At 41.4% G+C, this 14,911-nt stretch overlaps 1 protein-coding gene across 8 annotated transcripts in view; it reads right to left on the reverse strand.

Moving 5' to 3' along the window:
• The window catches only part of LPAR1 (lysophosphatidic acid receptor 1), a 135,093-nt gene that overhangs the window by 102,051 nt on the left and 18,131 nt on the right, over positions 1-14,911 (reverse strand). The window contains exon 1 of one of the 8 annotated variants that reach the window (XM_045840877.1): positions 1,084-1,180. The exons of the other annotated variants lie outside the window; for them this stretch is intronic. The gene's annotated coding sequence lies outside the window, so the exon portion shown is untranslated. Of the gene's footprint in view, positions 1-1,083; positions 1,181-14,911 lie in introns of those variants that run through there. 8 annotated transcript variants of the gene reach the window in all.

The raw sequence follows: 14,911 nt of genomic DNA on the forward strand, positions 1-14,911 counted from the left end.
GACTGGCCGTATCTAGTTTTCAACTCAAGTTTGCTTCATTCAGTTCTTCTCTCTTCTGTGCCTTCAGCTTTGTTCTCTCCTCAGTTCCCAGCCCTCCAAATAAAAACATGCTATAAATCCTATTTTTAAAAGAAAAGAGAAAAATATACTCCCTTGACCCCAACTACTACTTCTCCTACTTCCCCCCTCCTTGTCGCCTCCCCCACCCTCTCTCTCTCTCTCTCTCTCTCTCTCTCTCTCTCTCTCTCTCTTTAAGGCCAAGAATACAGTGTGGGCTCGCTTCTTTAGCATCCTTATATGATGCACATGACTTCTGCCTCACAATTCGAAATTTTGAGAAAAGCTCACTTTCCTCTAAATAAGGACATTTCTCTGTCCTTATCTTACTTGACCCTTCAGCGGCATTGTACATTGTTAATCACTGTCTCTTTAAACTTTCCCTACTCGTGACAGCATGCTCCTTTGGTTCTTATCCAACTCTCCGATTGCTTTTTCTCAGGCATTTTTGCACGATCCTCTTCCTCTGAGGAGCTGGAGACGCTGGTGCTCCCTGCATTTTTAGCTTAGTCCTTTTCTATTCCACCTCTGCTCACTCGCCCTAGGCCATCTGATCTCTACCAATGGATTCCACAGACACTTGCAGACTGATGATTCTTAAATATGCATTTCCATTCTAGAGAATGATCTGTGTTTCATTTAACAACCTCCAATTCAAAACATATGCCATGTCCAACTTATTATTTTCCTACACTGAGCATGTCCCTAAAGCCTGTTGACTACACACTTCTGAACAGATTCAAATCCGTTCTCTCTCCGCTGGCCACCACAGTCACTTACTTAGTTCAGGCCATCTCCCCAGGACAATTGCAGGGGTCTCTATCACTAATCTTATTTCATGTTTCTGTCCCTCTCCAATTTAACCTCCCATAATGATCTGACAAAACAGTAGAAATCCTTCAATTGTCAGGAATTGAGAGGGAGGAGACAAACTTCAGATTTCTTTGCATACTCCCCGGGCCCTCCCATGACCTGGCTTCTGCCTCCTGCACGAGCACACCTTCCGTTGTTTCCCAACCAACCTACCGGGAGTTTCTAGTCATTCGAGTGTCACATCGTGCGCTTTCATACTCTGTTCTCACTGAATGAGATGTCCTCTTCCGCTACCTATCCACAGCTCTACAGAGCTCTATCTCTTTCCGTCTTTCGTTACCCAGTCTCAGATATCTCCTTCTCTGTCACCCACACACGTCACATCAGCAGGAAGTCACCCTCCCATCCGCCATCATCTCTGCACCTGGCACGTAGAGATAATATTCATCCCACCAAACTCTATTCTTTTGTGAGGCAGCTACTGGACTTTGAACTCCTTGAGGTCAAAGTCAGGGCTATAATTATCTTTTTATCCTAATGCTCATTGTGCCTGCCATATAAACAATCCTCAATAAAAGCTTGTTGAATAACAAAAGTCATAATTAACATAGACCCAAAGCCACTAGAAATAAAAAAGGAGTTAAAGAATTTGTTTACCCAAAAGTACAAAATATTTAAACACAACTTTTTTCCTAACCAGTGAATCTTTATTCACCCACTGACCACAGATGGTTGCACCACACAGGAAATAAAGTGCTGGTAATATAGCCCTGACTGGGATAGCTCAGTTCATTGAGCGCCACCCTGCAAAGTGAAAGGTCAGGGCACGTGCCTGGGTTGCAGGTTCGATCCCCACTCGGGGCACATACAAGAGGCAACTAATGGGTGTTTCTCACATCGATGTTCCTCTCCCTTTCTTTCTCCCCCCCTTGCCCTCTCTCTAGAAAAAAATTAATTAATTAAATTTAATTTTTAAAAAGTTAAGTACTGTTAATATGAACTCCTCCCCCCTTTCTCAACTCATTACACACCCTGACCACGCAAGAGCCTTCCTTAGTGAGTCCCATAATTCTATTCCCAGGGGTCATGAGGAAAACACACATGCACGCAGTGGTGGAAGGATGACCCTACGACGGCCAAGCACCACAGCCAGCTCTCTTCTCTGACACCACCCTGAACTCACTCTGTCTTTCCAAGCACACTCTCCAGCTCCTTCCCCGGGCTCACCGCTGCCCGCACAAACACCTACATGACGAACCCCACACCGTGCCAGTTCCATGCTCAAAGGTCACAGCCTCAGCATGAAAAAAATCCCCAAATGATTTGGCTTTACCCAAATCACACTTCCAAACAGGCACACAGGCAAACCAACGTGAGTAATAAACTCACAGTGATGTAAGGTGAGAGGCAGGTCTTTTTGCATCATGTGAATACAGCCCATGAAAAATAAAGCCTTAAGAAACCTAAAAGAAAACATAATAGAAGATTTAACATAATAGAAGATTGTCCTAAACTGAGGGGCGGCTACTTTAGCATAATGACAAAGCAAAAACCTTAAAGACTGATAAAGTTGACCAAATCTTTAAAGCTTATATATATATATATAAGCAGTGGGCAAAAGTAGGTTTACATTTGTTTGCATGGATAATAATACAATAATTATTAAAACTACAAGAACTAACTCTGTGTTTTGCATACTCACAACTGTAAAACTACTTTTGCCCAGACAGATATATGGAAATGCGCACTAGAAAAATGTTTTACATCATAAGAAAAGCCATTAATACATTAAGTTTTAAAAAGACTATGTATATTAAATGTATAGTTGAAACAGCTTAAAATAAGCCTGCACATGAGTCTTATAATAGAAAAAATGATTGACAAATATGAATGGAAAATGTATAAGAAAAATGCAAATGGTCAATTAGCATTGAGAAAAAGTTGTGTTTGACTTTTTCTTCTTGAATGATCAAAGAAATCTAGATTTTAAAAATTAAATGCCATTTCCCTCAACATACTGATGATGTGTTTAAATTTGTAGCACTCGGCGTTACTGAAGTGTGGCACCTTTAAGCACTGGGATTGGGAGTTCCAGGATCCAGCCATCATCCCGATCCTTCAGGGCATCTCTAGCAATATCTATCCAAAGTCAAACAAGCATAGCCAGCAATTTTGCTTCAGGATGTTCATCCTGAAGAAATAATCAGCAACCTACCTAAGATAACTATATAAAGTCATCCTGTGTGACAGAGAAATTGAAAGCAAAAGGTTCCAAGGAAGGAAGTAAACAAAATTTACCCTGAGGATGAAATATGCCCTACTGTTAAGAAGTTATACTGTGGACTTCCATCCCAGAAACGCTGAGGACAAATTACCTTCCCTATACAGAAACGCCTGACACCTGAAACTGCTGGGTGTGTGTAAACATAGGGAAGCACGCACACACACCCGTAACCTTTGTAAATGCTTAGTCAAGTTGGCAAAAAAAGTAATGAACCTTCCTGAGAAACCAAAATATGTCAGGAAATCAACTGAGGTAAAAGAACGCTGAACTTAGCAATCAGTTATATCCCAATGCCAGGTGACTTCTACCTTTGACTTTTACAGGCAGAAATCAAGTAGAAAGTGAAAGGAAGGCAGATCAAAACCCTCAACAGGTGAACTAGGGGGGAAAAATCCTGACCCAGGTCACACAGGGAGAGGGTGAGGAAACTCGACTATCTCAGACTTGGATGTAGGTAGGGAAGCGTCTCCCCTGAGAGTTTATATCCAGATCCTTGTCCTTCACAGATTTGGGGCCTGAATTCACACAAGAGCTGTGGGCCATCAAAAAAATCTGAAGCTGAGGCATCCAGTATTAAGCAAACAGAAGCACTTCCTGAACTAATTCACCTTAAGCTCTCAAAGAATTCCCAGAAGAAAAAAATTCCTAGAAACTCGAGCTCACATAAAAGAAAAAAATATCACAGAACACACGAGGAAGCAAGGCAACACATAAAAGCGTCATCAAAAACAACAAATAATAGAATCAAAGTCTACAGATAAAATGATCAGATACAGACCATAAGATAAAAATGTTTAGTATGTGTGACAATAAAAGAGAATATGTTAAAGTTATGATATATTGCCTTGTCAGGGTGGCTAAGTTAGTTGCAGCCTCCTCCCATACACCAAAAGATTGCGGGTTCATTCCCTGGTTGGGACACCTAGGTTGCAGGTTCGATCCCCAATCAGAACATATACAAGAGACAACAGATCAATGTTTCTCTTTCACATTAATATTCTCTCTCTCTCTCTCTCTCTCTCTCTTCTCCTCTCGCCCCACAGCCCTCTTCCCTCTCTAAAATCAATAGACATATCCTCAGATGAGGAATTTAAAAAGAGTATGACATATTAAAAATGACCACACAACTTTGAAAGAGATTCAAACTGAGTTTCTAGGAAAGAAAAACATGGTGTTTCCAATTAGAAACAGGACGAGTGAGTTAAATCGCTGATTAAGTGCAACTGATGAGAAAAATCAGTAAACAGGACCATCGCTACAAAGAAGCCACACAGAATGGAGGACAGAGGCACGGAGGTGAAAATTTGGAAGTGGGGTTCCCAGGCAGGAATGACAGTGAAAAAGTCTCAAAGATGTCGAAGGGAGACCCGGAACCAGAGAACCGACAACACAGGAGTAAAATGTCTTTCAGAGAAATAATGGACCGAAAATGCCCCTGAACACCATGGTGGACCTCCTCACACTCAGGACACAGCGATATCAGTAAAAGGAGATCCAGACCAAAACAGATTTAACAGTGCCCATATGGGTGCAAGAATGCTGGGTATATTCAAACACACCAAAGCAGTGTCCACTCTAGTGTCATTTTTATTTTTTAAAAAGTGTGGGTTTATAGACATGTGTACATACTTGGAAGAACTAGTTTAAAATGATTATTTTGTCAACTTTTTGATTTATGTTTTTTATCTTTTCCAGGGATTCTGGTGTGTGTGTGTGTGTGTGTGTGTGTGTGTGTATATATATATATATATCACTTTTATAAGAAAAGTTACTAAAAACTCAAAGGCAATAATACTGAACATATCTATGTATTTGAATATATAAAGAAACATATACCCAAAATTTTAATAGCTAATATTTCTAGTTAGTAAAAATTTGCATGGTTTTATGCCTATACAAATTTTATATATAAATCAGAGGAAGAGTTGATATTTATAAGTATTAATAGTGGTTTTATTATGGCTCCCAAATTACTACCTGATTTATAATGTTTTAATTTTCAAATTGTCATTGCTTTATTGTTTACATTTACACATTTATTTGTCATTTCACAATTAAGAAAAAAGGTTAACATATGCAGGTGGACACATAGGCAGGTCGGTTGCAGTTGATGTCCAATTCTGGGTTAACCTTTGTGCAAGGAAACCCCGTTTTAAAACAATCAAAATCGAAATCACACACGCAGCATATCCATATATTCACATACAATGTTTTCAGAGACTTATGACTTTATGGGAAAGTGTTGCCTTTACACATGAAAAATGCAAAGCACCGAACCAAAACACGAGCAGATGTCATAAGGAACCTGCAGGGGAATAACGGGCAGAAATAACACAAGAATGTTACCGGTGGCCGTCCCCAGTACTGCCGTTTCCCTCTCGCATTAATATCTGGGGGAGGAGAGAACAAGAGGGCCAGTCAGGCCTTCTCCGTGTTGACACACATATGGCCTCAATTTCGAGTCTTGGGAACCAGAGCAGTGGAAGCGAGGGAACCAGGAAAATAACACAGGGGCTGAAACCACCTACCTTAAAACACATTACCATTTACAATCATGTGCGTTTAGAGGGGGAAAGTCAACATTCGCTATGACCTTTTGACATGAGGCAAAAAGACCAAGGCAACTGAGAAAAAGAGGCAGAGATAATCACACTTGGCTGCTGCCACGTCTCCTTAATGGCATCAAAATCCACATCAGGTATAAGATTGGTGTGTTTACGTACAATATCATTGAGCTAGAAACCACAGATGTTAATCTCTAATCTATTCAGGAATAAAAAATCAGATACTGGGCAACATACTTGCCTGTGACTTTAAATATATATTATTAGCTCATGATAGAAAACCCATCCGGGGGCCCCAGGTGCTCCCCTGTAACCAAGTTGAATCTCATTCTTCAGACACTTGAAGGTTTATCAGACAGTTGAAGATAAAAGTCAGGTCACCTGTTTCTTTGTTTCCTGTTTCTGAGAAGTGCTACGTCACAGGTCCTTCAGAACCCCTTTCCACTCTCTGGGAGAACACCACTGTTCTCAAAGGATGGCCCCTAAAACATGACACAGTGCCCTTGCTGGCTGGCTCTGATGCCAACCCAGAACGCGGTGAAACCAACACCTCGCTCGCTCTCTTTAACTCTCAGGCATTTAGGGAACTCACTATAATGCGATTAAATCTGCAGATTGGTAGAACAGCCATTCAGATGGGTTGAGCTCTGAAAAATACCATTACCATGAAACTAAGAATTATAAAAATTAGAGTCCCCAGTCCACTGTTTCGCAAAGAACATGGTCCACCAGTAGAGCTGTGGGTGATGCCGAGTCCTGGTGCCCTCCCTGACTGCCGAGGTCAGCATTTCTGAGAGAGCGCTGGAGCACCAATGCCCTACCTACCCCATGATGCCAAAGGTTATTGCTTTACCACCCACACACTCATTCATTCCTTTTCCCTTTTCTAGTTCTCCTCTATCTCCTGGCAACTCACAAAGACAGATATGAAATGACTAGTACAATCTGGGCTGGTTTCAATTAATGGTTAAACTTCGATTAGAACCAAGGGACTAGTAATCCCTTCTTTAACTCCAGTCCAAGCTTATCCCTAAAGAGAAGAACAGGACTCGGATACAGCAGGAGGATAAGGAAAGGGGAAGATTATTCAATGGGGCTAAACTGGGCAAAGTAAATACCCTAAAACTATTCTTCACTCACACTCGACCCTTGGAAATGAGTGGTAAAAAAAAAGCTGAGAAACTGTTCAATTGGGAGGAACCTGCCAAAAAGAGGAGAGGACAGGGAGTGAGAGAAGAGGAAGAGGGAAGGAAAACCCCAAGCGGTAAACGAGGGGAATTCCGGTGGCCGAACAGGACACACCAGTTGGATTCAGCCTGTAGCTTTGTGAACGTTCTCGAGTTTCACCCTTACAACTTTAATTTCCAAGTTTTCTCGTATGAACATTAAGCTTAGGCGATTTAGAAAATATTCTCCCCAAAATGAGCAAACTCAAAATTGAAGTAGTTGATCTCTGCATTTGCTACAAAAACAACAACATTTCAGAAGTCATTTGTGTACTCCTGGAAGAGGATCCAATTTATTTCCTCAAATATCAAGGCAAAATCCTAACACTGAACACAAAATGTGCTCATAAGTTCTTTCTGTTGTTTGAGGTCCTAGTGTTTAAAATTGCACTCCGTTCTATTTTCAAATACAGTTGCAAACTGCAGACAAAACATCCTACCACAAAACTAAATCTGAAAATGCCCCGGACCAACAAATCCACAATAAAGAGGCTCAAGTCCAAACCCGAAATGGTAAATGTAATAACGATGACCCTTGGCATGTGGTAAAAGATGAATGCAATTAATGTTACCTTAAAAAGAACTTGAGTAACTCCTCTCCTTCCTGTCATAATTGTACATTATCGGCTTCAGAAGCCAGCTGTTTGGTGGAGACAGATCAGTGACACACAGACAAGCATTTTCTGACCAACGTACAACTCCGCTCTGTAAACTCTATGAAACATGCATTAGTGGATTCCAAAGGCATTTAAAGAGGCCATAATCTGTTAAACATTTACAATTACAAGGGGGTCAATAAAAATGGAATTGTTAAATGGTAACTTTCCAAATTGCTGTATTCTGATTTCAAAACAACAAAAAGCAGTGGCTCAATGACATTTTTGCTAAATCATGAGGCTGGAAGGGATGTTAAAGATTATCTAGTCCATCTCCGCTACCCCTCCACTCTCATCCAAACAACTCAGTCATCGAGCAAGTCATTATCAAGGGCAATTTTAACATATCTGAAAGTCTGACCTCTCTGCTTAGCCCCTCATTACCCAGAATCGCCCCGTGACACTTCAAAATCCCCTTTCTAACTGGAACCGTACATCCGTACAGATGTTCGCTCTCACACCATATCTGCCCTTGGACATCAAACGATCTGGCTTCCTGCCCCCTCCATGTTCCCCCGTTCACCAGTCCCACCCAGCCGCAGTTCTCATAATGTCCAGCCTAAATGCGGTGGCCCACCCCATGAGCTCCCTTCACACCATCCTGCTACTTCCCACACTCTTTCTGCCCTCTAATACCCCAATTCTGATAAAACTCCAAACTTTGATCGTCATCATAGAGAAATCAGAACTTAAAAAGCCTCTTTAAGTTCTGGCCTTCCCCTTCCTTCTCTCTTCTACCACCCACCACATGAATGATACGGGCCGTTCATTCACATAGTTTCTCTGGCTCACCTACCACGCTCTCCCAAACTCGGATGCACATTGGAATCACCACGGGGCTGCCTCAGTGTCTCTCCTGAAGACTGGGACAATGGGTTGGAACTGGGGCCCCTGACTGTGGTTTATTTTTAAAGCTCCCCTGGGTGAGTCTTAAGATAAACCAAGTGTGGGTACCACACTGGCCAAGACAACTTGATCCACTCCCATGGTTTTAACTACCAAATCTGGAACTCTTCCGACCTGCATTCTCACATACCTAAATGCACTCTAGAACCACTACTGCCCCCCGTATCTTCCTAGACATCTCAAACTCAACAGATAGCAAACTACACTCCTCGTTCCTCCTGTTACGGGCTGAATTGTGTCCCCCAAAGATTCATATATTAAAGTCCTGACCCCTAGTAACTTAAAATCTGACCTCTTATGGACATAGGGTCTAAATGGGGAAATTAAGTGAAAATGAGGTCATTAGGGTGGGCCCTAACTCAACAGGACTAGTAGTGTCCTTGCACGAAGAAAAGATTTGGATACAGACATGCACGCACAATAAAGGAAAGATTACGTGAAGACACTGGGAGATGGCCCTCTAACAAGCCAAGAAGAGGTACGTCCCAAGAAACCAACCCTGCCAACACCTTGATCTTGGACTTCTAACCACCACAACTGTGAGAAAATTTTCCATTGCTTAAGCCACCTCGTCTGTGGTACTTTGTTATGGCGGACCTAGCAAACCCATACACTCCCAGTGTCCTCCTTACTCTCTCCTGCTTCTCCACCTTTGTCAGTGGAATCACCAGCCCCTCACCATTACTTCTCCCTCTCCAGCACCTACCATATCTACTCAGTTACTAAGCTGTGCCTATTCTTTCCCCTAAATATCTTTCTCCTTTGCCTCCCTCCCTCCAAACCCATGATCACTGCCTTAATTCAGGTCCTAATGATCTCTGCTAGAATATTCCAACCCCTTCCACCTGCCAGCACTTTCCTGGGCTGTGTGAAGAACAGTCTTTCTGAAACAAAAATCTGGTATGCCAATGCTCAGATTTAAACCCTTCGATGATTTCCCGTAGCCTTTAAGTCCAATGTCCTCGAGCACAGCATACTGAGTCCGCCAGCTACTTCCTGCTTCAGCCATAACCTGCCTTGCTCATTAGCCCCTGCACTTTAAATCTATTCAGAACTTCCCTAACACATAATGCTGACCCATGCAATAGTCCGCACATGCACTTGACTCTTCCTAGAATACCCTCCCTTGTCTCCAAACTCTCTGCTGGGTAAGTACCTATTTCATCCCATCCTGTCAGTCCCAGCCTCAGAATCACCTCTCAGTGAGACCTTCTAAGACCTTCCTCCCCATCCATACTAATCACTAACTGTTCTATGCTGTCTCTGAAACTTGTTCATACTTCACATTATAATGTGACCTAAATTCATCAGGTGCCACAAACACAAATACCCATAAGGGACAAACCAGGTATCATAGATAAATAAAATAACCTAGTGAAAACAGATCTTAAATTTGCATTTATACTAGAACCAATCATAATGCTTTCCTGGCTATGTCATCTTTTAAAACCTTGTATTGAGCAAATAAAAAGAATATGGGACCAAGTTCATTTAGCACACGGACTGCCAGTTTTGCAAACTCTAGCCAAAGGCATAAAACGTCAAAGCTTCCACGTCTCTTCCCTCAGTTCCTTGAAGTGAACAGACTACAGAACACGCCTGTGGGTATTCCCATAGCCCAAATACCTGTGGTCACAGGCGGATCCGCGCGCATGCTACTCCCTCACGTCAGCGGGGCTGACTTTACACACAGATTCCCCACTTCGCTGACAAGAAAAGGATACAGTGTTGAGTTCTATCCCCTTGAACTCACTTCCACTCAAGTCTTACCAAAAATACTATTTCGTGAGGATAACATTCATATGCAAGATGCAGAAAGGTATCCACAAGGAATGCGGTCTATCCTCGGACAAAGCCTCCCCAGCAAGGAGCTCCGTGCCTGACCTGTCTTGCTCTGGCTCCTTTAGGACAGTTTTTCTGAGATGTGCTTTGGCACCATGCTGCTGACCTACACTGAGCAACATTATCTTTTTAAAACCCCACTGTTGTAGCCACTGTAAAGACTGTGTTTGGAGACCACTTTCATTGCATTAGCATATCTAATGTTTAAAGAACGATAGATAGATAGATAACGACCTCTCTCCTCCCAGCGCCATGAAGCGTTGGGTCCCTGGTTCAGTCGTTATCCTCAGAGGATCTCTGGATCGTACAGACCGTTGCGTCCCCTCTTCATGCCAACTACCAGTAAAAACAGTGACACGTGTGGCCCTTTTCTAATACCTGGGCAGGACCCTGGGGTGGGCCCTCAGGTTTGGTCTCTGCTTAAACCTACACCCACTGTATCTGCCTGCATTTCCTTCCTGTGCTTACTAAAGTTCTCTGTCTTCAGTAGGGAAACACACAAGTAAGAAACTTCTAGCACTGCATTGCTCACACCTCTATTATCTGTGAGTTTTCTGAAGCCGAGGCCTCCACCTGACTCACCTTCGTGTCTCCAGAGTCTCATAAGTGATCACTAATTGAACGTGAAATTGAATTGCATCCCATGTGATTACTTCCAACAGTGGATGAAATGGTAAATTACCTCTTTTGGAAGCTAACTTGCTTTCCCCTAAAGAGTGAAAGTGGTCCCTGACTTCAATATCAATGGCATCTGGAAGAAAATAAAGCTTATGGGGACTAATATGGGGGATACAGACTAAACAAGTATAGGTATAAATACGATTTAGTCTTTAAGTTTTTGCTATCCATTTTTTTGAGTATTTGTTCCATCTGCTAGTAGTTAGCCAGTTCTTTTGCAGAAGTGCGCTAAGCAAGGACATTCCACAATTAGTTCATGCAGTGAATGCAGTGAAAACCAAAATATTTTGCAGCGTATTAAAATACGTGCACTCGAAGGGCAGAGAAGGACCAGGGAAAGCCTGGGGAAGATGCTGTGTGTTAGGATACAAAGCTGTGGGCAGTGGAGGATGGCACTGCAGTGGGGAGAAGCGCATCCACTACTGATGTCGGGTCGATTCCGCTCAGGGCCACCCAGGGCTGACTAGTAGTAAAGCTTCCAGTTGCTTCAATCATTTTCCAAGTTCTACAAAGTCACGTTTCATTCATGCAGATTTAGACCTTTAAATTTTTCTCAAGTTCTGCTGGTGGAAGAATGAACTGTTTGCACTGTTGTAAAAATAGATTTAATCACTTATCACTGCTACTTATAAAAATCATCCCTAACTTTTGAGACATGAATCCTGTAACTAGGAATCTCCCCTAAAGAAATCAGCCGAAATGCAGGAAAAGCCTCACGCACAGGAGTATTCACTGCAGGGAGGCAGAGCTACTGAACAGAATTAAGGTCGCCTTTAATTATGATGTACAGTTAAGATAAAAAACAGGATATGCATTGCACCCAGTAGGATTTAAACAGTACAAAGTGTACAGAGAAAATATTAAAAGGAAATACCCTATAAAGTTGATAATGACTATCTCCAAATGGAGATTATAGCTACTTCTTCTTTTTCTTTATATATGTTTTTGTTTTCTACAATAAGCACATATTACTTTTGTCATTTAAAAGGTTTTCTTAATATTCCTTTTTCATCTACTTGAAAGCCAAATGATATTACTCTCAAATTAACGATCCCACCTTAGTCTCAGAAAATTACATAGAAAACTATTGGCACAGTGTTTTTAAAATGTGAAATAAACGAGAAATAAAACTAAATGTCCCAAAATAGGACAATGGTTGAATGAACAACAGTTTAACAACCTAATGGATTACTATTAAAAAATATAATGACTCAGACTCTATTGCCATGTGTAACAGAAGATGGGAAATGGTCAGTGGAACAAAAACACATCTGTGGTCTCTAGGTAGAAGCAGACCATAAAATAGGCCATAAAGGAGAGAGGCCAAAACCTGACAGGTTTAAATAAAAAGTATATTACATTAGGGAACTGCAAATGTGCATATTTGTTTATTTAAATATTACCATAATGTAGTTTCAAAAATAATTTTAAAAACACTTTAAGAATATTCTAGGCAGTTTTTTTTACATAAAAACAAATATTTTTAAATGAGTTCAATAGTCTTAAATATTTTAAGATGTGTTCACTGAAAAATTGTACCCTTTTACCTGCTGAGCTAATCAAAATGGGATGAAGAAGGAAAAAAAAAGGAACTTTGGTAGGTAAATGACTCTGAGTGTCCTCCCTGTATTAAAATAAACCGCAGTGTCCACTAGCCCCTTTCAGAACAGCTACTGGCCAGAGCTGATATTTTTCCACCAAATTAATGTAGTGTTAAATATGTTTTACAATAAATCTCTTGCAGGAATAATATGTTGAGATATGAAACCTGGGCTAATTCTTGCTACTGGAGAAGGTGTTCAACGAGGTCCCTGATACCTGAATCAGATAAGAAGTTGTGATCCCCAGCCCCGGCCCTCCACTTTGAGGTGGCCAAATGCTGGAGGAGTTGCTGGGACTGTTTCCCAGGGTCACGATGACAAAGCCCTGCTTGAGTGCGGAGGTTCCCTTGAACCAAAAGAGAAGTTCGACTGATAGATACTTCCCACTCTGAAAATAAAATGCCTCCAGGGAGCTTTCGACTTTCATCCACACAGCTTTTCTCTTGGGGCTATCCAGAACACCATTCCTTAGAACACGAGGCAGTGCCTCGGAACACTCTGTGCCCTTCCTGGTTTCGTCTGCCTTGACCCTACCCTGACCCCATGACTCTGGCTCCTTCCGATCCAACCTATTTCTAGTACTCGCCTTGAGCAACACCTCTGCCTATTACCTGCCTGGCCATGATCCCAAACACCGCGGCCTGCCCTGGCCGTGTCCCAGATCGGGAGCCTGCGGGCCTGACCAGGTTTCCATACAGTACCAGCTTCAACAGAAGATATTCAACAGAAAATAAAGGAATATAAGCTGATGAATCAGCACCAAAACACACTAAGGAAAATACCCACAGTTACCGGGACTTCCTGAATCAATATTTATTATGGGTGAGGAATTAGGTAAAGCTCAAATAAATAAAAAAGCATTCATCTCATCTTTTTCCCCCAAATATAGTTTCTGCAAAAATAAGAATGGGGATAACAAAGTGTTCATATTATAACAAGTGAACTTGCAAGGCTAAAAGTTTTGATATTACAAAAAGAAGATATTTGAATTGACTGATTGAATATACTGGTAAGAAAAGCTGAGTTGCCCAGTACCTTTCATTCCCTGCCACATAAAACCCATTCCTTATCACACATTCCTAAGAATAGTCATGAAAACTTAATGCTTCCTCCAAGTTATTCCTTAGCCCTTTAAATCCCTTTGAAGTAACATTACTCTCCCTCTTCAGTGGGTTTTCACGAAAGGTGGGTTACCTATAATGACTTAGATACTACACAGGTCCCCCAAAGCAAGCATCCAGCATATATGATTTTTGCATCTCTACTGAATCTGAAAGGTCAAAAAATTCATTTCTAATGTGGGCCAACTACAAACTATGATGTTTAAGGGTTAAGTGTTTGCTCAGCTAAGTCCTAATCTTTGCCCACTCTTCCATGTTTCCAGGAGAAGCATGAGCGGTGCTGTATAATGGAAAGATGTTAAAAAAAAAAAAAAAGGATGTTTGTGCCATCTGAGCCTTGCCTTACAATGAACATGAGGATGCAAACACCAGGACTCCTCTGGTGTTTAGCTTGAGCTTCTCACACTCAACTTGCTTGACATGGGATCATCGTTTCTTAGAAGAGTAAACAGTCAGACCAAAGTCTAAGTATTTGAAAAGACTTAGCTTACAGTCGATGAATAATATGATGGGGAGAATGGTTTGTGCAAATTGACTCCAAGTCACCTATTTCAGGACAGAGACCCGAAGGCCTGGAAAGGTTGGGGGTGTCCGAGGCCCCACGGGCAGCAGCGGGAAAACCGGCACTTGACTCGTGGCCTCATGAGTCTCAAACCAATTGATTCACAGCCTCGTTAGTCTCAAACATTAGCCTCATGACTCATTTCGGTCTTAAAATTACTTTTAAATTTCCAATTTTAAGTATTTTTTAAACTCTTCACACAGTTTTAAAACATTAGGGGAGAGGAATGAGCCCTTACATCCCATCACAGCAAAATAAGTTTATAAAAAGACAAATAGCCTAGCAGCAGTAATTTCGAGGCATTTTTTTAAAAAAATCACCAGGGAGCTATGAAATACCCAATCACCTGGTCTTCACTTAGCAAAACTTAACTTCTGCATTCTCCTTTTTTTTTACAAATTATACATAATTACTAACTTCGTAACTACACCATGTAAAAAATATTTTTAATCTAACCAAAAGTACTTCCATATACCCATGCAGAGCTCTGCAGTTTCTCATGCAAAGCAAGCCTTTTATAAATGCTATTACTATTTAGCAAGAAACAAAAATTGCTTAATAAAAAACTGCTTAAACACCTATCTACACTCATCTCCGAAAA

This window comes from Phyllostomus hastatus, unplaced genomic scaffold, assembly GCF_019186645.2.
Source record: "Phyllostomus hastatus isolate PE091 unplaced genomic scaffold, TTU_PhHast_1.1 phas_contig_34, whole genome shotgun sequence".
In the NCBI taxonomy this organism is placed as follows: Eukaryota; Metazoa; Chordata; class Mammalia; order Chiroptera; family Phyllostomidae; genus Phyllostomus; species Phyllostomus hastatus.